Source organism: Lactuca saligna, chromosome 6 (genome assembly GCF_052625555.1).
Source record: "Lactuca saligna cultivar CGN05327 chromosome 6, ASM5262555v1, whole genome shotgun sequence".
Lineage (NCBI taxonomy): Eukaryota > Viridiplantae > Streptophyta > Magnoliopsida > Asterales > Asteraceae > Lactuca > Lactuca saligna.
This window is the reverse complement of record NC_136422.1, coordinates 155500984-155528646: the sequence shown is the minus strand read 5'-3', so window position 1 is coordinate 155528646 and position 27663 is coordinate 155500984. Positions and strand designations below refer to the sequence as shown.

The 27663-nt window shown below is 37.2% G+C and overlaps 1 pseudogene; it reads left to right on the top strand.

Moving 5' to 3' along the window:
- Positions 1 to 13648: 13648 nt before the first annotated feature.
- LOC145003056 (uncharacterized) lies at positions 13649 to 14556 on the top strand (annotated as a pseudogene).
- Positions 14557 to 27663: the final 13107 nt, after the last annotated feature.

Below are 27663 nucleotides of genomic sequence, written 5' to 3'. Positions count from 1 at the left end.
CATAGGTTGACTCGAAAAAGAGACCTGAAGAAGATGTGGCCAACCGAGGAAGAGATAGAAGGCTCAGAGGCAGGGGACGATCTGAGGACGAGGTAGTAGAAGAAGCCGATGAAGAAGCTATGTTTGGTGTCGGCGGCTGTTTTATTATTTACAAGTAGAAGCGAAGAAAGTAAATAATATGAAACATAATGAAAACACCTCCCATGACTATTAGAGAAATGTCACCAGGGGTGGAGGGCAATGGTTGAGTGTTATGATCAATAGGATTTTAATCTAGAGCACTTATACTATATGAAATAATATATTTCTTTACTGATCATTCAAAAGACAATCTCTATACTAATAAAAGAGTAGTTCTTTTGTCATGTGTCATCATATTAGACCTCTTAATTAATGTGTTGTCACTTGTCAATCTATTAGTTCTCTATTTTAAATTTATTAGACAATCATCATTAATGTGATGCTATTTGTTAATGTATTTATTCTCTATTTTAAATTTAAATTCTATATTATTGTTTTCATTAATTCACAAATAAAAATTGTCTAATATATATTAAAAATTAATTTTACATATTTATTTGAATCAACGATTAGAATTTCATATAACTAATAAAAACATCTCTTAATTAATAACTTATTTAAAATATTTGTTTAATAATTTTGAGTTTTACTATAAAAATTTAAATAATTTTATAACCATTGTTTCCATGGATTATAAACTAGTTACATAATACTAGTATATAGAAAATACTCAAACCCTTATGACTAAATCCTAAAGTTTAGGGTTTAGGCCTAAAGCTTAATCACTACCACAAGGTACACTTCCTCATATTTGTGTCCAACTATTTCACATTCAAATTGTGGTAAAGTTAAAGAAACACAATCACATATCCTCGATATTGTTTGCACTCTCTCCTTATTTCTGCGTAGTGTCCAGAAAGCTTACAGGGCAAAGTTTCCTTCACTGTAGTCTACACCCTCTACTTCCATCCATTCTCATCTTCCTACTACAACTACAAGAACGCTTAAACACTAGAATTTGGCTCTCGTTATGTTGCTTATTGGGTATATGATTGAACAAAAAGGATACTGATGTTGCGATCCAAATCCCGTCTCCAAATGCTACAAAATATATTCATATCTCTCCAATTAAATTTCGCAACATCCACTTAGACCATTCTTTCATTATTTATTAGATGTATATGTCTCTTTGTAATCACTTCAGTGTGAGCCCCCATCCATTATGAATTGTCCCACACAGTCATCGACCCTTTCAATCCGAGTGACCCATCAAAGCGTAGTCATATTCATCCACCTCATATAATCATGACTAAACATCTACTCCATCTCCAACGCCCACTTCCAATGCATTCCATGTTTTTAAGGATCCAAGCATCTCTCCACCAAACATGATAAAAAATGCACTCTCTCATCTTCATGATTTTAATTGATATCAAGTATTATTATTAACTATATATTTTGTCTCATCATCAACCTACTTCTTACAAGGCAACTTGTTCTATCATAAAAATAATAAATACGAAGAAAATATAAGACATTTGACCCCTCCAAACCATTCGGTATTCAATAAATAAGGTTTAAGATGATTAAAACAATAAGAAAAGGGTTGCAACTTGAGTGACCCTAGAAACTGCAAAAGTTAAGTTACTACTATTGTACTTATTAGAAATATACCCATGTTGCCAATAAATAAGCAATGTACGACGAGTTTCAATTCCCGAAATTTGGGATATAGAAATAAAATAGAAATAAACAATCTTGAAAAAGAATGCATTATTGTTTATATTGACAATTCAACATAAAATGTATTATGTTTTCTTAAAATTTGGAAGGTGGAATAAATTCAAAATTTTCATTGGTCAAACAATTGTGGATGGGTCTTAAACTCAACAATGCATGTACACCTACTATAGTCCATAGATGCATATTGACTAGGAAACGAAAGGGACAGCTTAGTAAATAAGGCAGACCGTTGGCCGAAAAATATGGAAATTATTTTGTTGTTTACATAATAAACATTTAAATAAAAATATTATTAGGTTTATGTTATTTTCTTTCTTTTTGTGTAATAAATTGATTAATGTGAACCTTAAATTTAATGAAATGATAGGAAATAACAATTTGGAAAGATAAATATTAACAACGGCCAGTTTAAAAAAAAAAAAAAAATTAAATGGGATAAAAGAGACATATGATAGTCGGAGGACCCCAACATAAGGTTGAAAGACTAATGCCATAGGAGACCTCCGAAAAAAAAATATAAAGTTGTTAAAATAACATCTACATTGAAGTAATCCTTACAAAAGATCTCTCCACAACAAGTCAACAAGCCCTACAAGAGTTACATTGGAATATCTATGTCTGAATGAAGAGAACTTAAAACAAAAATAGAAATTTGCACATAAATAGGGGCAATGGTCAGCAAGGAAAACATGATAAATACTTAAATATTGGCAACATATACAAAAAAAATAAGTTGAAAATAGATTCTAATTGTAAATGGTTTAAGTACATAGGAAAATAAGAGTATAAATGTGAAAAATGATCGGAAAACACTAATAGTGAAACGAAAGTTAAACCCTAGACTACATAATACAATTCGGTTATTTTAATTTTAAGTCTTCATACTTTGCTTTCTGAGGTCACATCGTAGATAAGAGCTATCTTTTTCAAGTCTAACCCCATATTATTTTTGTCGGACCTCTTCATCACCTCACACCATCTTATAGTTGCCTCCATTATTATTAAAGATTTATATAATTAAGGTAATTTTATTCAAATAGAACATGATTGATATAATTAAGGTTGCTGTAGTAGTATAGACATGTAAGCAATAGTTTTCTTGTCTTGGTTACAATGAAAAACAATTTTTCCAAGATAAGAATGTGAGTAGTACAATATTTTGTATGATAGAACGAAAGTAGAAACGGAATGGTTTATTCCACTCACAAAAAAAGTTGTTTGTATTGCATAATGAAATGGAGTAGAAAAATGTTAGAAAGAATTTGATTCGTGATTCTATTAAGTTTGTTAACTTTTATTCCTAAATCTCATCATGGGATGGAATAAATATTTGAAACGTAGCCTATATATATTTATTGACTTTCATTAACACAAATATTTCTAAAATATTCATGGTTTTAGGTAGTTATAACATTATGTTCTTAAAGATAACTTGAAAATATATTTTCATTATAATTATATTTGAGACGATAATAAGTTCTTATAATGTTTAATATATTTTTTTTATGAATAAAAACTCAATAATTTCTAATAAGTAATGTATAAAACAAAAATATAATGTGTTTGTCACGCAAATTTTGGCACTTCTATCTTTTAGTTTAAGAAAGGAACTTGGAAAAAAAATTGTTCGGTATTAGGAGCTTTTAACTTTTAGGTAATACAAAACATTAATCTAGTAGCGTTTAACAAAAAAAAATATAAAATATAATTATGCAAATTGACTTAATTATCTTTTTTTATTAAATGTCGTGTTTTAGATAAATACTTTTATATAATTTTTAAAGCTCCCAAGCTACTTTTTCCAAACATATATATATATATATATATATATATATATATATATATATATATATATATATATATATATATATATATATATATATATATATATATATAAATAAAAGCTACAATTTTCAGCTATCAATCAGTTATTAGTTTCTAACTAGTTTTTCCAAACACATCCAAATCCAATGGCATAGAATAGTAACCAAGCATCGTTCGGTATTTCAAAAAAAATAATAATACTAAGATTAATCTTTAAAGTTTCTTTTTTATATTTATTATAAAACTTTGTATATATGTTTTTTTTTCGTTTCATTTCTATATAATTTGAAAACACAGTTTCCTAGCTGTTCTCTATATATCTACACCTCAAATACGATGTTTTTTTTCCTCTTTTTTGACGTCAAAATCTTTGTCACCCCAAAACAAAAACCACAGATGACACAAATTGTACAAATGCATGTCGATTGTTGTTAGAATATCTATACTATTTTTCATCGTAAATAGTATAAGGTTTGACCTTTAAAATTCAAAGGTTAGTATAAGGAAGTTAACATGTAATTTTCCAGATCGCTTTACCAGAAAATAGTAAAATCAAGCGAAGTCTTATGCATTGAAAATGTAGCTCAAACTCAGAAAATATAGCCGAGCTCTCCATCAAAGTTGAAAATATATATTAATAATATCGACCCTCTAAAAGTCAAAAGTCTAGTCTAATCTCGTAAACTCTTTACAAAAAATTTGAGATAAGTACGCGGAATAAACCTAAAAATTAATTATTATATAATATAATGATACTAACCCTAAAGTAAAGTTGAAAATATATTCTATATATATGGACAAAACAAAAATAAATATGAAAAGTCATTTCATTGCTATAGTCCTATAGACATATAGACAAAGCTATGGTCATAGAATGCCAATTTGGAAAGCAACAAAAACTGAAAGTAAAAATATAGAATTGAAACTCAAACCGATCTAAATTGATATAATTTTGTGTTTCTAGAAGAGGGTTTTGGTTTCAAACCATGCACACTGTAAACCGGATACATAATTATGACTTTTAAGTTTTAACTCTAAAAAATGACGTTGTTTTCAAATCAATAAGTGTGAAAGCTTGGTTTTAATTTCTAACTGAACAAAAACTGAAAAATATGTTGATGAATTTACAGTAAAAGCTATGATCTAGTTAAATCACATATTGATATTATTACTATTTTTTGTTTTGCGAAAACGATATACTTTTTTTTTTTTTTTTCTAGAAGAAGCGAGCCAAGACCATACAAGTCACTAGTGGCGAATTCAAATTAGGCCAGCATTAAAAACGGTGTATCCCCTTATGTTGGTTGGTCAAAGTCAATATTTATATGCCACACTTTGTAGTTTGTATATTAGGAGGTATGGTGATCACTTGTTTAATTCAAACTAGCGGAAAAATGTGGGTTTCCTCCCGGATTGGTTTTTTTTTTTCCTATAAAAAAATGTAAACATATTTTTTAGAAAATGGATCAAAGTTGTCGATTCCTTAGTAGGAAGTTTTTAGAAAATGGATCAAAGTTATAATTCCTTAAAGTTTTATGGTCAAACTTTGAATATTAAAAGTTTCCTAAAAAATATAAACATCTTGATTGAAATGACCAAAAATGTTAAAATAGCTAAAAAAATGAATGATAAAGTTAACAAAAACATGCAAGTTTACTATTCATAAGGGAACAAAGTTTTAGTGTGTGTGTGTGTGTGTGTATATATATATATATATATATATATATATATATATATATATATATATATATATATATATATATATATATATATAAGAGAGAGATCTAGATTCAAATGTTTTTAGCAATTATTGTGTGCTTAAATGTACCAATAAGGATTCAAGAAATAATAAATAATTAAATAAATTATTAAATTGTATTTTGGATCTTTTGTACGTTTAATTAAGGAACTCATTTAATTGAAATCCTGTAATTAGGAAAATAAAATAAATATATTTGACCTAGTCTCTCTCTCTCTCTCTCTCTCTCTCTTTATTTGTTATCTCCTTCTTATAAACCTAGCCCACCGTGCTCCCACCATCTTCTCCCATCGTCGAATAATGTCCAACACATTGAAATCGATTGTGGCTTATTTCCCCTAACCAATCAGAATTGTAGGGCTTTTTCCAACCTGGTTTTTGTTTGATCGGGAAAAAAGGAAAATGTGACAACCCAAAAATATCCATTATGTACAACCATCCACTTTAATAGAAGTCAAAACTGTTTCTGCTAACTTTCAAGCTTTTTGGAATAAGTTTGAGTGGATTAAAGTTAGTACTCCAAGAGATAACGGGAGAGAGGATGCCCTAGTGTTTATTATGCATCAATTAGGTTCCAAAAACTCTAACGGTCCAAATGGTATTTGGACCGTAAACCCTAATGACTATATAAGTGAGACTTGGTTATTTTTATCACTTTTTCACAATTCCAAGATCCAAAATCAAATGCTCTCAATTACCATCCGAATTTTCCTTCTTGATCTTTAACTTGTAAGTGTTTCTAGCCCTAATATGATTTGATCAAGTGTTAAACTTCATGAAATCATCCAAAAACCACAAAGAAAAGGTGTTCACGGCCCAAGAATCTTCTTGGACCGTGAACACTAAAGATGAGGCCAAATTGTGCCCAATGTCCCTTTAGACCTTTGAAACAAGCTTAGAAGCAAACCTTGACATGTTTAAACCTTAGGAACACCAAGAAAACACCCAAGAAAGCCATGATCAAAGTTGTTTACGGCCCAAGAATCTTCTTGGACCGTAAACCCTAAAAAGGTTGCCAAAAACTCTTGCCAAACCTTGGAAACAAACTAGAACCTTCCTAGAACCTTCCTTTGATTTGTTTAGCACAAGAAACCCACAAAATGTCCCATGATTATGTGTTTACGGAATGGGGAGCTCCCAAAACCGTAAACACCCCAATGAAGGTTATAATGCCCCATAACTTTTTCCTTAAGCTTAGAAACTAGCCTAGACCTTTACCCGGAAGTGTTTAAGACTTGAAAACATCATTTGACCATGAACCATTTGGGTTTACTACCATAAACCCAAAGAAAAATGGTCCAAAAATCGTAAACCCCATAAAGGGGTGATATGTTGCCCTAATCACTTCTTAAGGCTAAGACTTGAAGTTAGGATGCTTCAAAATGACTTCTAGGACTTCAAAGAACAAAATGGTCAAAAGGACATGAGTTTACGGCAGTAAACTCATGGGTTTACAACCGTAAACTTAAGTGGAGTTGGTTACAAAACCGTAAACACCAATTAGTGCCATTTCACTTCCCTTTGTAGAATCACATGTGATTCCAACACCTAGCCAAGGTGTTTCCTAGTCCCTGAAGGTGTTTCCTTTCATATAGTAGTTTATAAACACTATATTCATGTCAATATGTATCCTTATATGTCATTTAGGACTTATTGTGTCACGAGACTTCATTCGTGGAACTTCTCATCCGTATGCGCATACCCGATTGACTCACCCACATCAGGTGAGTTCATACCCCGTAATGAATCTTTTGACTATTTTAACTGTTTTAAGGGGGTAATATAGGTTGAACACAATGATAATTGTGTAAATTTTTGTTGTTAAACATCTTTCAAAATGTTACTTATGTTATTTATAAGTTGTCAAAACATTTCAAAACTCGTTTAAAGTTATGTTACTTTATAGTTATACAAAACTCTGTTTTTAAAGTACAAGCATAACTTAGTAGATAAATGAGTCTTTTCAGTAACAGTCCAGGTAGAACATTAGTAAACTATTATAGGTATAGTTTAGGAAAATGCTATTCATTACTTCTAGTACAATGAAGCACACAAAGAAACAGTACCATAACAGAACAAACAGTGAAGAGAATCAAACAATACCATAACAGAACAAACGGTGAAGAGAATCAAACAATACCATAACAGAACATACAGTGAAGAGTATCAAGCAGTACCAAAACAGAACATAACAAACAGGGTAAGTTTCTATAGCATGAGAACACACAAACATGATCTAATTATATCAATGAATCACTAACGCAGTAGTGATAGTTATATTGGGTATACATAATCATATAACTTTAATGTGAATTACACGACATGCAAGGAATTGTTGGGGTCGCGTTTGGTTCGCTTAATCTCTTTACATTGAGAGCGTTTAGTAGGGGTTCTAGCTTTCACGTTATGACCGTAGTAAAACAAATATGTTTTTAGGTTATTAGTACATCCGCATGTCTTTATAAATGACATTTGTGTACTTACTTCTCCCATTACTTTCATAAAGTGTCGGTACCACTTGAAAGTTGATCTATTTTTTTTGTCAAGATAGTTATAAACTAGGGAGAATATACTTCTACATTTGACAAAGAAACAGTAGGGTTTAACTCAGAACAGAAGATGCCTTGGTAGAAGGCTACGATTAAAGGTTAGGATCATGATGCTAACTTTATGATTCCTTAATGTATACGCTATAGGATACATATATGCTAGTAGATTCCGACAGCTAATAGGATGTGTACTCTTCGCTGTAATTCCTGTTCCCGTTGGATGTGGGCTTGCACCGAGGTCACTCAATCTATTATCTACCCGAATCTATATATATATATATATATATATATATATATATATATATATATATATATATATATATATATATATATATATATATATATGCTTAGTATACATTAAGTCATCATAAGGGTACCAGGTATGGATAAGGTTATAGGGCACAGAGTCAACGCACGGTTATTCTAGTAGAAAACTTACTTATCAAAGTCAGTATTTTTGGTATATAAAACTAGAGATTTCCCAGAAAAGGGCTTAATCCATTTTATTAAGCCAGTACAGTTTTAGAGACTTTAGGTGAGTTAACTCTATAACACCTTAGTTTATACACCATGTTTGTATATAAAACTAATATCCAATAGATAGCTAAATGTGTGTTTTCCCCCGACGTCTTGTTCCCGTTGGATTGTGGGCTTAGGGCAGATTCCCCCAATTAACTATCTACCCGATATCAGATTATATATAGCAGTATATGTTGGATTAGTGTCTAAGTCCATAACTATTTTGATATGTACTTGACCCGATGGTGCATGGTCCTTTTGGGTTGCCTTCACCAAAGCAACTTGATAGGATGAATTATGGAGAGTAAGGATTAAATATGATTTATTAATGTATTATGAGAATAATATATTAAAGGAGAAATCATATTGTTTAATTAATATTAGTCAATAATTAATTGGTAATTAGTTTTGTGACTAAAAGAGATTAATTAAACTTAAGGGACTGGAATTGTAATTATAAGATAATTGCAATTTGGGCCATGGATTGCCTTATATTAAGGGATGGACGAATTCTAATGGGAAACCCATAAGGAAATCGTCCATGGGCTTAATTAAAGTAGTCTATGGGTTGCTTAGGGCCTAAGCATCCAAATTAGGGTTTCCTTGTTAGATAACCCTAATAGCCCAACTATATAAAGACCCCTTAAGGCTCAAAAACACGGCTAAGCTTCTTGTAAGGGTTTACACACGTTTTTGGCAGCCTCCAACCTCTCTCCTCTTCATCCTCTTGTTTATGGTGTTTGTGAGCCATTAGAGGAGTGACACTTGTGACTCTAAGCCTTCCAAAGTCAATACAAGGAGATTTGGGATTGTTATTGCTACATAACAATCAAGGTAACATTATAAACTCATTCTTATGTTAATATGATTATTTGAATACTAGAATTAGGGTTTATAGTCTTGGATTCAAAGCATGTACAATAGAGAAACCTAGATCCAAGCATTAGGGTTTGTATGAGCACATAGGATGTCTTATGACCAAAACCCATCAGTGGTATCAGAGCCTAACTTGGTTTCAATTGTATTGATGCATTGTATAATTGAAAAATTCGATTTTTTGGATTGTGGAGACTGGACTCGCCAAGTCCATGCCTGACTCGACGAGTCAACTCGTCAGATAATGCTTATCTCGGGATTTCTTGCTGTTTTTGTATTAGGATAGTTACCTTATCATGTTAGATCAATATAAATCCGATTTTATGATATATATGACTATATTTTTGATCTAATTAAAGATAATTATCAATTTATAAGATAATTGTTTCCTTATAAGATAATTGATTAATTATTTTGAGTAAATTGATAAATTGTTTTGCAAGAAATCATTAAATAAATCAAATATGGATAATTATGTGATTAAATTATTTGTTATTTGATCCTTGTTGTTATGAAAGGTTTCATATTTTCCCCCTTAGGTTTTATAGTTTAAATTTGAACCCAAAAGTTTTGAAGTTTTGAAATTTAATAGTTAAAACCCTAATGTTTTGAAAAAGGTTTAAAAACTTGCCCTCAAGTTTTGGAATTTAAAAGTTGATTAAAAGTTTAATTAGAAATGTTAAATTCTAAAACTCTAGTAATGTTTTGAAAAGTTCAAATCACACCCTTATGGTTTTATTAATTAATTAAGGAGTATAATTAAAAGAGGTTTAATAAATCCATAAAAGTTTAGGTTAACCATTTAATTGAATTAAAAGTGTAATTGTTAAAGTTAACCATATAGTATTTTAAAAGTATAAAATACACCCTATACTATATATAACATTAAAAGTCTAACATTATATATGTGTATGAGTAAAAGTCAGTCTTACCGTTAGTAGGCCTCATTCACGAAGCTGGTCTATAAGGGGTGTTTAAGGAAATTGCCTATAAAATGGCGATTGAATGGGTATCCACTCTTACCCACCGCACTCTTGACTAATGGAGGGTCGTTAGCCGAACGGGTAGGATAGGACGAAACCTTCCATTATAAGTATAATGAAATACAAAGTAACTAAATGTTTTTCAAATTCCCAATCTTAGTTACTTAGGCAAAAGTGAATTGATGCAATTCCATGAAATTACACTTTGTTCCCTTGCGAAGACGTTAGTGGAGCGTGTGTGGTTTACCGGCACACTAAATGGTTCTAAGCAAAGGTAGCAAATGGTGACTCAATGTTTGTCATAGTTCGGTGGAGCGTGTGTGGTTTACCGGCACATCGAATAGGTGATTGTAACATGTGAGGGCACCATGTAGTTTGCATGGTTATTCACACCCGCTTTGTGATCCTCGGCATCCTAGTCACAAACAAGAGGGGCATATCGAGATTTAAACATGCCATTGAAAGTTCAATGAATCTCAAAGGAACTAGGAGTTTTCATAGATTTAAAACTTAAATTTCTTTTTCGTTTTTCATGGTGGAAACTAGTGAATCGTCATTCACTTACCTTCAAATGTTCTGCAATTTGGGTTACGGCATCCCTCTCCCGAGTTGTAGGATATTGTGTTGGGTCCTAGCCTTGGAATTTCATTTGGGTGTTTTACCAAGGACTCAATCAATCAACTAACTTGAATTCGTTTTTCTCCCGAAGTCAAAGTTCGACAACTATGGTCTTCTCAAATCCCGTGGAACAAGCATTCCACATGAAGATGATATTCCACGATTCGATCGAGGAACAAGAAATCATGCTTCACTTCCTTCTCCGCCTCCAATTATTCTCCTTAACCCACAAGATTGTAAAATTGAAAGGTTCAATATCACTCAAGCCCTTTTGGCAAGTAAACATAAAGAGGGCAAGTCAGTGTGTGCACACGTCTTAGGGATGAAGTCACACATTGATAGATTAAGAATGATGGGATCCATTGTCGGTGAAGCGATGGCTGTTGATTGGGTTCTTCAGTCACTTCCTAACTCGTATAGTGAGTTCGTAAGAGAGTACTATATGATGAACCACGATGTGACACTTATAGATCTCACCTACATGCTTATTGCTGCTGAATCAACAATGGTTTAGCGCAATAGAAAAGCAAAGTTGATTGGTGAATCTGCCTTCAAGACCTCTATGGATATAGACAATGGCAATGAAAGACATGCAATGATCGAAAAGTTTGATCATAAGAGAAAGGCGATGTCTGAAGTAGTTCCATGTGTTGTTCCAAAGGAGTCAATTTGCTTTTATTGCCAAGAGAAGGGGCATTGGAGACGAAGTTGCCCTATCTACCTAAGAGATCTAAAAGATGGGAGAGTCAAAAGTATGACTACGCTTTAGGTAAGAATCCACTATCTAACTCCATTAAGTTCCTATTCATTGATTCTTAATACATGATGTGATAAGATTGCATTTGAATGTTTTGAAGGATCAGTGAAAAGAAAGGAACCTTGATAAGAGAGCAAGATGAATCTAATCACATGAGATGGATCTTAATCGCATGGACTTGAAGATTAGATTTTGAGCTTAGATATTCATGATAGAGTTGTTAGAAATTTTCTTTTTACATAGTTTTCAATAGATTTTGCATTGTAAGGACAAATGTTTTTCCGCTGCTTTTATAAATAAAATAAATTTTGTTTGACTTATTTATTTTGTTTACTTCCTTGCAATGAAATCGTTATGTGAAAATTGATGTTTGCATATTTCTACAACGAATGAATATGATTCTTAGTTATGTTATTTATGGAAATATCAAGAATTTACCAAATAGGGAGAGTTTCTCATCGCCCAAGTTTCAATTGGATAGAAACTTGGAATCATGCAACTTGGTTGCATGATGAATGAGAAATTTCGTATTTGGAATCATGCAACTTGGAAATCGTCCATGGGCTTAATTAAAGGAGTCTATGGGTTGATTAGGGCCTAAGCATCCAAATTAGGGTTTCCTTGTTAGATAACCCCAATAGCCCAACTATATAAAGACCCCTTAAGGCTCAAAAATGCGGCTAAGCTTCTTGTAAGGGTTTACACACGTTTTTGGCAGCCTCCAACCTCTCTCCTTTTCATCCTCTTGCTTATGGTGTTTGTGAGCCATTAGAGGAGTGACACTTGTGACTCTAAGCCTTCCAAAGTCAATACAAGGAGATTTGGGATTGTTATTGCTACATAACAATCAAGGTAACATTATAAACTCATTCTTATGTTAATATGATTATTTGAATACTAGAATTAGGGTTTATAGTCTTGGATTCAAAGCATGTACAATAGAGAAACCTAGATCCAAGCATCAGGGTTTGTATGAGCACATAGGATGTCTTATGACCAAAACCCATCAGTATAAACAAAGCTATTATAAAAGTAATCACCGTAGTCATTATTTTACTATAAGAAAAATAGGTTTTCTAAAAAGAACTCTCCATTAGATATAAAGGAACCATTACAAATAACTCCATGAGTAACAAGTGAATACACCAAGGTTATATATGACAACGATCTAGCAACCAATGGAATGTGTGCTATCCGCCTTACTTGGTGTTCCCTGTTGGGTTGTGAGTTTAGGGCAGATGCGCATAATCGATTGTTTATTTACTCTAATTATATATAACTTGTACCCACTTAGTACACATAGAAAGGCTTGTACTGTCATTTTACTTAACTTCCATTAAAGTAGGAAATATAGGATTTTCTAGAGGAAGAAGCGAACTTTTCAAAACAGAACTTACAGCTTACATCACTTGTGCATATACATTTTTGCAACCACATTTTATAGCTTACTCACATCACTAAAATCTTATGAACTCACCAGCTTAATTGTTGATCAACTCTTTCAAATAACTTGTATTCTCAGGAGACTATTAGACAGGTGCTCCTGCTGGGACTTCAGAAGATGGAGCAGTATAGCTTCAAGTCTTGTTTTGTTATTTGTTTATGACTTCTATGTTTTGTGAACACACACATTGTAAACACTTTCTTTCTAAATGAAATGGTTGTTCATTACTTGTTTACCATATACATATCTTGTGATACTTGACATAACGTCCTCCACCCCCGAACGTTTCCGCCGTTCCAGTTTTGGGGTGTGATAGAAAAGGCACACAACAAGGCGATGAAAGATACACGAAGGAAAGCATGAGACAGAATCTGAGACACCATTCTTTGATGATAGAGAACTTGTAGCTGGAAGTGGATCCCATCATTGACATCGGGTATGCACTGTTCAACTTCAACCCCTTTCCCAATTCCTACCTCTCTTGAATTTTTCCATATTAACATATTTTTCAATTGCAGTGTTCTAAATATCTCAGAGTTTCGATTTAAATTCTCCATGGCCATTTCACCAACTAAGTGCCCTGTGGGTGTACTCGGGTTTTGGGCTTCCTTGATGACAACTCTTGGGAGCACTAAAAATATGCCAATAAGTATTTAACTTTTTCCCTAATCTATCATAATCGTACAATTAACAAGAATAATAATGTATGCATGCTGTAATTGCTCACAGATTCGTGTAAATCAAAGATTCCTGGAGAACTTATCTCTAAGACAACGTGTTCTCATCACAAATGCCATCTCAAACATCACAAAAGATATCCTAAGTCTTCAGCTACTTTCTGGTGTAGAGATATTAGGAAACGAAAGCAGTGAATTTGGACATATGTCTAAAGGTGTTGCCGCCTTATCAATGGAAAAAAAATTCATTCAAAGTCTCCATAGACAGGTTATTTTTGTTATTTTCAGTTGTCATAAATGATAGAAGTAGTTATTTATTATTTAAATTAAACATGCAGGAAAACAAAGGGGTTGAAGATTTGGGTGATGTGATTAGAGAAGGTGGAGGGGCATTAGCAAAAGGTCTATTATGTGGAGTTAATAGCATTCTAACAAAGCCTATAGAAGGTGCAAAAGCATCTGGAGTTGAAGGTTTTGTTTCGGGGGTAGGTAATGGTATAATAGGTGTTGCAGCACAACCTGTAAGTGGAGTCCTTGATTTATTATAAAAAACAACGGAAGGTGCAAACGCAATAAGAATGATAAAATACTTCTTGTGACACATCTTTTTTTTTAACACAAATGCAGGTTATACTTCAGCTTGCGGAATCGGGTGCGTTCTTTTTGCAAGTGGATTTGTTCAAAGTGCGTGGAAAGTTTGCGTTATCAGATGCTTACGAAGACCATTTCTCACTATGTAAAGATAAAATACTTCTTCTGGCACATAGAAGAGTCATGCTCTTATAGGTATTATTTGTTATTAGACTTCAAAAAAGAGTAAATTACAGCTTTGGTGATCCAGGGACCAAAATTGTTATGAAACATAAAGATAAGGATCAACGTTGCAAACCAAAGTATTGATGATTCAATCTATGTTGGGTTTTTTTTTTTTAATTTTTAATTTTTTCAGAAATTTGAGACACCATTCTTTGATGGTAGAGAACTTGTAGCTGTAAGTATTGATGATTCAATCTATGTTTATGATGTTGATGCAAACAGACTTTCCCTTAGAATTCAAGCACATACGAGTATTCCCATTTTATATATATTCTGTTAGAATTAATTGGTAATTGCACTTTAGATTATATGATTCGATTAGATTTTTTTTTTTGTAATAGATAGTTCTCTCAATATGCCACTTATTCTGACAGATTATGATATCATGACAATTATTCTCATAATATGATTTCATGATTCGGGGAATACTTGATTAAGTGACTTGAGTATTACATTATGTTAGAATAAATTAAAAGTCTTTAATGTTTAACACATTCTATTAGAATTTATAGTTTATTCTTTTAGAATATACTGAAAGTTATAATATTTTAAAGTTGATCATGTTTTTTTTTATTTAGGTTTTAAAGGGGCTGCCATTAATGTGGAAAATGAAGAAAACAAAGAGAAAGAGAGTATTCTAGCATAATGTTGTTATTTTTTTATGAATTTTAATCATTTTTGTTGATATTCTTTTAGAATATGTATAATTATATTAAAATGTATAAGGATTTTAGTCTGTAAGAATATGTACGAATTTGTATTTGAGTTGACATGTATAAGAATATATTAGAATGTTTGTTATTTTTCAACATCTGATTCAAGAATTTTGTTTTTCTTCAATAATATTCTATTAGAATAAAATTCTGAAATAACATCATTCTAACAAAAAATATTCTGACAGAATAAAATCGGTAAAAATTGAAATTGAACTAATTAAAAAATTCATATTTTTTTAAATTAGGAGAATTAATCATACCTAAAAATCCGAAAATTTCCTTTTATAAATTTTGTTAATTGTCCAAAATTAAATACTCTTTTGCTAAACATTGTGTGATTATATGGTACATGTTACCCCCATTGTAATATCATACACTCCCAAATCGTGTTCATTGATTAATTTCATCCGTTGGTCCAGATATGTGCATTCCGGCACACAATACTTAGTAAAAATAAAATAACTTAAGTGTGTATATATATATATATATATATATATATATATATATATATATATATATATATATTGGTGTTTAATATTAATTTTATAAATGGGATAATGACTTAGGAGGGTAATAATGTTTCCCGTTTGTCCATATTAGGTCCCTAACATATTTTTAGAAATAATCTCTTTTACCGGTTTTGTAACACCCCGAGATTCAGGTACATTTTTTCCACCCTTGTTCTTTGTCAATTGGTCATGATTGGTCCTTAAGTGGAGGAAGCCTTGCAAGTGAGTACGTTGGGCGTACCAGAGGGGTACACTGCGCGTACTCATGCGCTTATTTTGGAAGCGGAGTCGCTAGGTACACTGGGCGTACCCATAGTTACGTCGGGCGTACCCGACCGATATGAAAAACACTAATAAGACTTGTGCACTATTTTAAGCATGCTAAGGCTCATTTCTCAGCCTCCATATCAGTGAGTAAAACCCTAAGAGAGAGCCTTCCATCGTCCTTGGTGAGTGTGTGTGTTCTTAGAGCTAACAATGCCTTGGAGGGTTATTGAAGGAGGGAGAAAGGAGCTTGTGGAGACTAAAAGCTTGAAGTGCAAGTTTGGATCTGAGATCTATAGAGAAAGGAGTTGCATTTAGAGGTATATAGTTCAAAACTTTCCTCTTCTTTTTGGTTGTTGTTGCATTTCTAGGGTTAAAAACCCCAAAGGTGGAGACTTTATGAGTGTAAGGTGCTCCATGGTCTGAAATATGTCCCTTTTCAGTAGTATTTGTGGTCTAGATCCATAAAGTTTCCATCTTGGTCATTGATATGAGGTCATGCTTGAGTTCTATGCTTTCTAGGGTTAGAGAATGAAATGTTTTGGGTGCTGGTGACTTATTCAGCCATGCAAGGGCTTAAAGTCATCGACTTTATGGTTTAAGAGGCTTAGAAATGGTCAGATCTAAAAGTTGGACGTGGGTCTTAACTGTATAAAACCCCAAGAGCTGAAGGACTGAAATTGGGTATTACGTCGGGAGTAATTCCAGTACGCGCAATGTAAGGGGTGGCGCACCTCGATCCTCTGAATGTATCAGTTACGCCTAGCGTACATGTTTGGTACGCGAAGCGTAACCCGAAGGGTTGACTTTTGTTGTCTTTTAGGGTTTGGTCAACTTAAGGGTATTTGAGCCATGTGAAGGGTAAAATGGTCTTTTACCCTCATAAGAGTATTAGGAGAAGGGATGGTCTAGCCTTGGGAAAAATGTGTTAATGTTGAGTACTTATTTTATATGATTAGGCGAAGGCTAGATCTTATCCCACGGAGTCCGAGATTTCCTAGAGTTACGAGTTACCGAGCTACACGAGGTGAGTCTTCTCACTATACGTTACCTAGAATGGTATTTATGTGGACTGGAGGGTCTTATGTATTTTGTATGAGATTATGTGAATCTATGTGCTATGTGATATTTGTATGTTATATGATTGTGTAGACCGGACCGGAAGGTCCAACGACACAGACCGGACCATAGGGTCCAACGATTTAGATCGGGCCGGAGGGCCCAACGAACTACGGGACTGGAGGGTCCCACTGAGACACATCGACTGGAGGGTCGTATAGTAGCCTCGAGTGACGTATGTGTTGTATGTGGTATTTTGGAGAACTCACTAAGCTTTATGTTTACAATTGTTGTGTTTTGTGTCTCAGGTACTAGCAAGGACCGTGGGAAGGCGCCGGCGTGACCCGTACACATTGGAGAAAGGATTTGATTTCTTGTGATCTTGGGAAATGTTATATTTTGATAACTATTGTTGAACACTTTTGAGAATGTTGTTACTTAAATTTGGTTGTTGAAAAATGGAGATTTTGTTTTGAAAATCTTGTCATTACAAGTTGGTATCAGAGCCTTGGTTTGAGGGACTTGGATGCACCTTTGGGCATATCTGAACTCAAACCGAGGATTTGAGAAATTTTCAACAATAAAAACTAAATTTTCTAAAAAGAGCAAGGAGTTTTGAAACAAACAGAGCAGAGCAGTGTGTACGGTCAGCCAACACCCGAACGGTGAATCCCCAAAATATCCTTACATTATGTGTTGTAAGATATGATATGTTATGTATGCACGCTAGAGTAGGCTAGGCATTCATATTAGGACTAGAGTGGCCTGATTTGTGATGCCTTAGCCTAGGAGATTTCTGCTGCTATGAGATGCCTTGAGAGCGAGTAGGTAGCAGTTAGGAGCTCATGAGAGGTCTATCAGAAGGTAGCCAATGCATAGAGAGAGTAGAGTACTTGCGATCCGGGATCCAAGGAGGAGGACTTGGGTTGAATGTTGATGCGGTGTGGTTAGTAGTATAGGGCCCGTACTACTAAAGACATCGGATCAGTAAGCAGCCCAAGTAAGAATCCTTTGGGTATTGGAGAACGAGTAGGGTTGCGTTATCGAGTGTGAGTATGCTCGATCGAGTCTCTGATATTTTTATGTTGTATTTCAGAGGCATCATGGTTGGGACACGACACACACCTGAGAGCAGTGGAGTCAGTGACAAGGAGATCCGTTTGTTTCATGAGGAGGTGGCTGCTCCGGGATGAGTTTCCAGAGATGTTCAGGGACATCAAGATCACACTGATTGAGACCTTTGACGAGTGGTATGCAGCGGTGACTGAGGCTGCAGCTACTGCTGCTGTTGTTGCTGCCAGACCTCAGGGAGGTGACTCATTGTTGTTTCGGGAATTCAGCAACACGAAGTCACCAGAGTTCGATGGGACGCAGGACCCGATTGCTGCGATGAGATGGATCTCTAACATCGAAGGATGTTTCTATACGTCTTCTTGTCCAGAAAACTTGAGGATGCGGTTCGCTCTGAACCAGCTTCGCTTGGGAGCGAAAGATTGGTGGAAGTTCATGACGATGATCTTCACTCTAGCAGAGATTTCTGAGGTGACCTGGGAGAGGTTCACCGCCATGTTCAGAGATGAGTATGTTCCCCCAGTGGAGAGGGAATGGTTGATTCAGGAGTTCTTGACCCTCAAGCAGGGTACTGATTTTGTTACAGTCATTACTAGGAAGTTTCACGAGAGGGCAATGTTTTTCCCTAAGCAGGTGTCTACTGAGCAGGCTCGCATGAGCCGGTATTTGAGTGTTCTGAGGAGAGATATTCAGGAGTTCGTGGTGAACTCGACTTACTGGACACTTGTTGAGCTCCAGGCAAATGCCTGGAAGAGGGAGATCGAGTTGGAGACTCAGGCCAGGGAGGAGGCCGAGTCCCAGAGGATGGATCGGCGGCCGACTCAGTCTCAGCCGGCAGCTAAGCGGGCTAAGCCCGCTGATTTGAGATATGGGGGCGTGAAGGGCCGCATTTGTAGGAAGTGTGGCAAGAGTCACGAGGGGTCGTGCTGGGCAGGAGTATGCTACAAGTGCGGGAAGGTGGGGCATATCACGAGGGATTGCCCCAAGGTATTTTCGGTTTGCTTCCATTGCAACTAGACCGGCCATCGGAAGGCCGAGTGCCCTCAGCTTCAGCAAGGATCTGTGCCTACGACCAGAGCTACCGAGGTTCGGCCAGTGAAGGCCGAGGCGCCAAATGCTCGTGGGAGGCCTTTCAGTTGACAGTGGAGGAGGTCCGCACAGCACCCGACGTTGTGGCCGGTATGTATTCTTCTCTCTATTTATTTAAGTCTGATATATTATGCTTATATTATGTTATGCGTATGTACTTTTCTTGTGAATTCTTTACCTTCCTTAGTGCTATTTGACTCGGGAGCGAGTCGATCTTTTGTGTCATTAGCCTTCAGTCGCCATATTAGTATTTGTTGAGAGGCCTTGAATCGACCTCTGCGAGTTTCTATAGCTAACGAGCGAGCAGTGTATGCCACGGATGTGATTCGAGGATGTATCCTTAAGATTTTCGGTGTGGAGTTCCCGATCGATCTAGTCCCGATTGCGATGGGGGGTGTATGTGTCATAGTGGGCATGGATTGGTTGACCCAATTTGGAGCTATTATAGACTGCGAGTGTCAGCTGGTGACGATTCGAGACCCTAGTGGGGGAGTAGTTACGGTGTACGGTGAGGGCACCCGTCCTGAGTCAGCATTTTGTTCGGCTGGTAGGGTGAGACAGAGTTTACATCAAGGTTGTAGGGGATTTATGGCCTATGTGATGGATACACGATTGGCCTCTGGGAGGCCAAGTTCGATTGATGAGGTCCCAATTGTGCGGGAGTTCCCTGATGTTTTCCCCGAGGAGTTGATGGGTGTGCCTCCTGAGAGGCAGGTGGAGTTTCATATCGATTTGGTGCCAGGGGCGACACCTATTGCCAAGGCACCCTATCGCCTTGCGCTGCCCGAGATGGAGAAGTTATCCTCACAGCTTCAGGAGCTACTGGGAAGGGATTTATCAGATCGAATAGCTCACCTTGGGGAGTGTCGATCCTTTTTGTCAAGAAGAAGGATGGTTCACACCGGATATGCATCGATTACTGGGAGTTGAACAAGTTGACGGTCAAGAACCGTTATCCGTTACCGAGGATCGATGATCTGTTCGATCAGTTGCAGGGGGCGTCTTCGTTCTCCAAGATAGACTTGAGATCGAGATATCACCAGATGAGGGTTCGGGATGAGGACATCAAGAAGATAGTGTTCAGAACTCGTTACGGGCATTACGAGTTCGTGCTGATGCCATTCGGGCTCACCAATGTACCAGTAGCATTCATGGATCTCATGAACCGGGTGTGCAGGCTATTGTTGGATCGTTCGGTGATTGTTTTCATCGATGATATCTTTGTATATTCGAAATCTAGAGAGCAGCATGAGGAGCATTTGAGGGAAATCCTCGGAGTTCTGAGATCGGAGAGGCTTTACGCCAAATTCTCCAAGTGTGATTTTTGGTTACGGGAGGTCCAGTTCCTTGGGCATCTCGTTAACCAGCAGGGGATATTGGTCGATCCGGCCAAGATCGAGGTCGTGATGAGTTGGGAGGTACCGAGGTCACCTACTGAGATCAGGAGTTTCTTAGGGTTGGCAGGCTATTATCGGAGATTTATCAAGGATTTCTCCAAGATCATCGTGCCACTCACCAAGTTGACCCAGAAGGGTGTTGCTTTTTCTTGGGGTCCGGAGCAGCAGACCTCATTCGAGACACTTCACCAGAGATTATGCGAAGCCCCGGTGTTGGCCCTTCCGGAAGGGATGGAGGATTTCGTGGTATATTGTGATGCATCAAAATCGGGGTTGGGAGCGGTGCTTATGCAGAGGTGGCATATGATAGCATATGCATCGAGACATCTAAAGCCTCATGAGTCGAGGTATCCCACTCACAATCTGGAATTGGGGGAAGTAGTGTTCACCCTCAAGATCTGGCGTCACTATTTGTATGGGGTTCGGTGTACAATATACACAGACCACAAGAGTTTGAAGTATTTGATGGATAAGCCCAATCTGAATATGCGCCAGAGGAGATGGTTGGACGTAGTAAAGGATTACAATTGTGAGATCCTATATCACCCGGGCAAGACTAATGTTGTAGCCGATGCCTTGAGTCGTAGGGAGGAGGGAGCACCGATACGAGACGTTTGCATGAGATTGACAGTGATGACTCCGGTGTGGGACACCATTCGTGGGGCCCAGGCGGAGGTCGTAAAACCGGAGAACCGAAAAAGGGAGCAAGTGATCGGACAAGTATCAGAGTTTGCTACCGATAGTCGAGGACTTATGACCTTCCAGGGTCGGGTTTGGGTACCGTGTGTTGGCGGAACACGTACCATCTTGATGGAGGAGGCGCACAGATCAAAGTTATCGATCCATCCCGGGGCCACTAAGATGTATTTGGACCTGAGGAAGGAGTATTGGTGGCCCTGTATGAAGAGGGATGTTGCATGGTTCGTAGAGAGGTGCTTGACTTGTCGCAAGGTTAAGGCTGAGCACCAGCGTCCACATGGTAAGTTGCAGCCATTAGAGATTCCCGAGTGGAAGTGGGAACAAATTACGATGGATTTTATCACCAAATTGCCGAGGACTACTAGGGGTGTCGATGCAATTTGGGTGATTGTGGACAGGTTGACGAAGAGCACTCATTTCCTTGCCATCAGTGAGAGCTATTCTACGGAGAGGCTAGCAGAGTTGTACGTGAAGGAGGTGGTATCGCGACATGGAGTACCGATCTCGATTGTTTCAGATCGATATGTGCGTTTCACTTCCAGATTTTGGAAGAAATTTCATGAGGAATTGGGTACGAGACTGCATTTTAGTACTACATACCACCCACAAACCGACAGGCATAGCGAGCGGACGATTCAGACGCTCGAGGACATGCTTTGGGCATGTGTACTGGATTTCGGTGGGAGTTGGGACACGTATTTTCCCTTGGCTGGGTTTTCCTATAACAACAGTCATCACTCGAGCATTGGTACGCCACCCTTTGAGTTGTTGTATGGAAGGAGGTGTCGGACCCCCATTTGTTGGGGCAAGGTAGGGCAACGTGTGATGGGTAGTACAGAGATAGTGCTTCAGACGACAGGGCAGATACAGCAAGTCAGACAGAGGTTAATGACCGCTTAGAGTCACCAGAAGAGTTATGCGGATAGGCGATGATCCGAACTCGAGTTCCAGGTCGGTGACTTCGTGCTCCTGAAGGTATCTCCTTGGAAAGGAGTGATCCGATTCAGGAAGAGGGGCAAGCTGGGGCCCCGATATATTAAGACTTTTAGAATGATCGCGAGGGTAGGAAGGGTAGCATATCGCTTGGACCTACCCGCGGAGTTGGACCAGATTCATGATACCTTCCACGTGTTGCAGTTGAGGAAGTGTATAGCCAACGAGTCGACAGTGGTACCATTAGAGGATATCCAGGTGGACACGAGTCTGAATTATGCTGAGAAGCCGATCGCAATCTTGGATCAGAAGATCAAGGTTCTGAGAAACAAAGAGATACCTCTGGTTTTGGTTCAGTGGCAACATCGGAAGGGGTCCGAGACAACTTGGGAGTAGGAGTCGGAGATGTGAGGGCAACATACAGAGTTGTTCTTCGAATGAGACTTCGGGGGCGAAGTATGGTTCTAGTGGGGGAGAATTGTAACACCCCGAGATTCAGGTACATTTATTACACCCTTGTTCTTTGTCAATTGGTCATGATTGGTCCTTGAGTGGAGGAAGCCTTGCAAGTGAGTACGTTGGGAGTACCAGAGGGGTACGCTGCGCGTACTCATGCGCTTATTTTGGACACGGAGTCGCTAGGTACGCTGGGCGTACCCATAGTTACGCCGGGTGTACCCGGCCCAAATGCAAAACCCTAATAAGACTTGTGCACTATTTAAAGGATGTTAAGGTTCATTTCTCAGCCTCCATATCAGTGAGTAAAACCCTAAAAGAGAGCCTTCCATCATCCTTGGTGAGTGTGTGTGTTCTTAGAGCTAACAGTGCCTTAGTGGGTTATTGAAGGAGGGAGAAGGAGCTTCTGGATACTAAAAGCTTGAAGTACAAGTTTGGATCTGAGATCTATAGAGAAAGGAGTTGCATTTACATGTATAAAGTTCAAAACTTTCCTCTTCTTTTTGGTTGGTGTTGCATGTGCCATTTCTAGGGTTAAAAACCCCAAAGGTGGAGACTTTATGAGTGTAAGGTGCTCCATAGTCCGAAATATGTCCCTTTTCAGTAGTATTTGTGGTCTAGATCCATAAAGTTCCCATTTTGGTCGTTGATATGAGGTCATGCTTGAGTTCTATGCTTTCTAGGGTTAGAGAATGAAATGTTTTGGGTGCTGGTGACTTATTTAGCCATGCAAGGGCTTAGATTCATCGAATTTATGGTTTAAGAGGCTTAGAAATAGTCAGATCTAAAATTTGGACGTGGGTCTTAACTGTTTAAGACCCCAAGAGTTGAAGGACTGAAACTGGGTATTACGTCGGGCGTAATTCCAGTACGCGCAACGTAAGGGGTGGCGCACCCTGATCCTCTGAAGTTATTGGTTACACCCAGTCTACATGTTTGGTACACACAGCATAACCCGAAGGGTTGACTTTTGTTGACATTTAGGGTTTGTGTAACGCCCGTAGTTCTGGCTAGTCAATTAGAGACATTAAGCGTCAAAAATGACTTTTTGATGGAAGATTATTTTGAAGGAATAATCTTAATTAAGTTATATTATATGTTACAAGGTTTCCGTGCATATAAAGAACGCCGAAATCCGAGTTATAGCGAAGAAGTTATGACCTGTCGAAGTTTCGCGACAGAACCGGCACGACACAACGCGATGTAAAAAGTGAATTTACATTAGAGCGATATTTAGCCTTAGCAATCTAAATGAAAGTTTTATAATACGTTAAACCATGAGCGTGCATAAAAAGAACGCCCAAATCTGACTTCGTATGAGGAAGTTATGATTTTTCGAAGTTTCGACTTAGCGGTATGCAGCCCGAATACTCGATTTGAGATCGAGTGGTTTTTATCCAAAACAATCTAAATGAAAATTAAAGGTCTCGTTAATAGGAGTAAAACGATAAAAAGATAGGCGAAAACGGACGTCGGATAAAGAAGTTATGATTTTATAACGGAGTTTTCCTGTCCCGGCCTACTAAAAATAAATAATAAAAATAAAGTCAAAATTAGCCGACGGAGTCTAAACGAAAGTTGTAGAGCATAGTCTCACCTACGCGGGGATATAAAGAACGTCGAAAACGGAGTTCGTACGAGGAAGATATGATTTTTTGAAGTTTATTTAATAATTTCGGTATTTAAAATTAATTAAAAATATCCGATATTATCCAAGGGGGGGAGTCAGCGATCTTATCGCCGTTACGCCCAGCGTAATTTGTGTTCCAGCCCCCTATAAAAGGGTGTCGAGGGCAACCGACTTCTTTGCTCATTTCTTCCCGTTTTCTCGCGTTTTTGCATCGTTTTTCGTGCAAGAATCATCCCGAAACCCCGGTATCATTCCCGAGCCCCGAAGCAAGTCCTGAGGCCCCGAAGATTCCGAGAAGTGCGATTCCCGAGCCGAAGCTCTGCCCGCGATGAGTCTGGTTTTTGTAAAGATCTTCCAGATCTGCCGAAGAATACTACTTCTACAAGTCGTAGTGCTGTCCGATCATCTTCTAATCAAGTGAGTGTGTGGTTACTTTCTTCTAACGCATAATTATTAAGTATTTAATATAAAATACGTGTTATGTGTATATTTTGTTGTTATATGCGTGAATGTATATTCACTTTCTTCTATCTCATAGATCTGATTTATTCTCTATGAAATACGTGTTATGTGGGTGTGTCTCATCTGTTATGTGGAATAGGTATTGAATGAGAATGCTATACAGGTTTTAAACTATGTATAAAAATATATATTTTTATCTACTAATATGTTGGGTAGAACATGGGTAGATAGTTGATGTGTGATAAACAGATGATAGGCCCCGATGTTGTTTATGTTGATCTAGTTATTCAACGAGTATGGATTAGACCAAGAGGTTAGTTTTAGATCCGGGAGTATGGATCAGGTAAAGAGATAAAACTTGTTATTAGTCCGGGAGTATGGATTAAGACTAAGTTAATTGTCCCTTGTCCGGGAGTATGGATTGGGCACATTTATTGATCCGGGAGTATGGATCAGATCAGGATTAAGGTATAGTTAATTGTCCCTAGTCCGGGAGTATGGATTGGGTACAATTATTGATCCGGGAGTATGGATCAGATCAGGATTAGGGTATAGTTAATTGTCCTTATTCCGGGAGTATGGATTGGGTACAATTATTGATCCGGGAGTATGGATCAGATCAGGAGGTTAGTTTTAGATCCGTGAGTATGGATCAGGTAGTTTTAGATCCGTGAGTATGGATCAGGTAAAAAAGGTTAGTTTTAGATCCGTGAGTAGGGATCAGGTAAAGAGGAAAATTTTAGATACGAGAGTTTATATCGTGTCGTTGTGAGGATCGATGGGGTGGGATAAGATTTGCCTTTATATGGTGAAATTGTACAAGTTTGAATGTTCTATATTTATAAATATATGATATAACATTGTGGGATGAAAACCCTATATGCTCACCAGGCTTCCAATCCTGGCCCACTCAGTTTTCTTTGTATCACAGGTATTAATACGAAGACATATTTCACAGAGAGATTTAAAGGAGATATAAATCAATTGTGTAATTAAATGTAAGTTTTGTTTATGCTTATATGTCTGTATCGGAACATGACATCCCGAGGTTTTATTATTAAATTCAAATACATTCTCTTTGAGAAATTTTTTGATAAGTTATTATCTTATCTTGTTTTGGGAACAAATTCCGCAACCATTTTCTTTAAAAGATTACTCTGATTTTATAAAACAAAGCATAAACAAATCGGTCTTTTCTGGCCGTAAAAATGGGGATGTCACAGTTGGTATCAGAGCATTAGTTTAAGCGAACTAGGAATTTGTAGGAAATTTCTAGACTTAAACTTAGAATGCTAAGTAATGATTGTGAGCAGTGTGTCTAAAATATGTTAGGTAGTACACCTAAATTGACACAAGCACTAGTTTATTTTAGGAATGATGCCTAAAATGATTTTATGTGCTAAATGTTTTGTGTGATAGCTATATTGGTGCTATTATTTGTTCGGATCTATGGTCTGTTGCCGACCGGATCTGGAAATCTTATGTGTTTAGGATTCTAAGCGTATGTCTACGATATTAGAACTAGCATGTAAACATTTCACAGTGATAAGGATGATTTGAATATCTATCGTGAATAAGGATCTAATTTCACCTTATTCGGTGTATAGATCAAAAATGGTGAGAATAAGAAGTGGAGTTGGAAATGCTGATGAAAATAGGAATCAAGCACCAGTGATTGAGCAAATACCTGTCATAGCAGCAGCACCTAAGCCAATAACAATGTCCGGTGTACAATTGATGATTCGGACGATGTTGGATCGTTAGATGGATGAAACGATACGTCTGCTTCAACAGAATCGTGAAGAACTGTTAATTCAAGTGGAAGAGCCCGAAGTGAATGAAGGGCACTCGGAAGGTGGAAACTTTAGTGGATCTGTTGGTCAAGCCAACCCACCGATAGTTAGGCAAAACAACCAGAATGGAAGGAATGATGGAATGGGATGCAAGTATAAGGATTTTCTGACTTGCAAACCATCGACCTTCACTAGAAAGGAAGATCCGATCGGAGTTATGGATTGGATATCGGAAATGGAGCTAGCCTTCATGACTTGTGGCTGCAAAGGCAAGTTGCAAACTATCTATGCTGTGCGTCAGTTCCGAGGTGGAGCCGTTCGATGGTGAAACACTCTAGGGAAGATCCTAAGCCCTAACGAGCCACTGCAACTATCTTGGGCAGAGTTCTTGGTGCAATTCAAGCGCAAGTTCTGCTCGGCCCAAAACCTACTAGATATGGAGAACAAATTTTTGATATTGAAGAAAGGCAGCATGTCAGTGGATGAATACACGAATGCCTTCACAGACAAGATGGAGTTTGCACATCATCCTAGACGAACTGACTAAAGTCGACCGGTATGCAAAGGGACTCCCTTGGGAGTATGCGGTGCCAGTGCGTCAGGCACCTACTCTAGAGGCAGCTATTTGGGTTGCCAAGTCTGTTGAGAATATGATCAAGGGGAGGACTGACAGTAAGGTTGAAGTTGGCGAGAAGAGAAAGTTACAAGGAACTTCAGGTTCTAATGAGAAAAGAAAATTTTCGAAGTCTGATTCGAAGAAGCTCGAAGAAGGAGCACAATGGTGTGACAAGTGCAAAAGGAAGCACATTGGGGAATGCTCTAAAGAAATGACCTGCTTCAAATGCGGGAAGACTGGTCATTACGCCAGCAAATGCCCAAACAAAAGAGAAGCCTGCTTTAAGTGTGGTGAAGAATGACACTTCAAGCAAAACTGCCCAAGAAGAGAAGAGGCTATAAAGCCAAATGCACCACCAAAGCCAAGAGCATTCCACATGATCC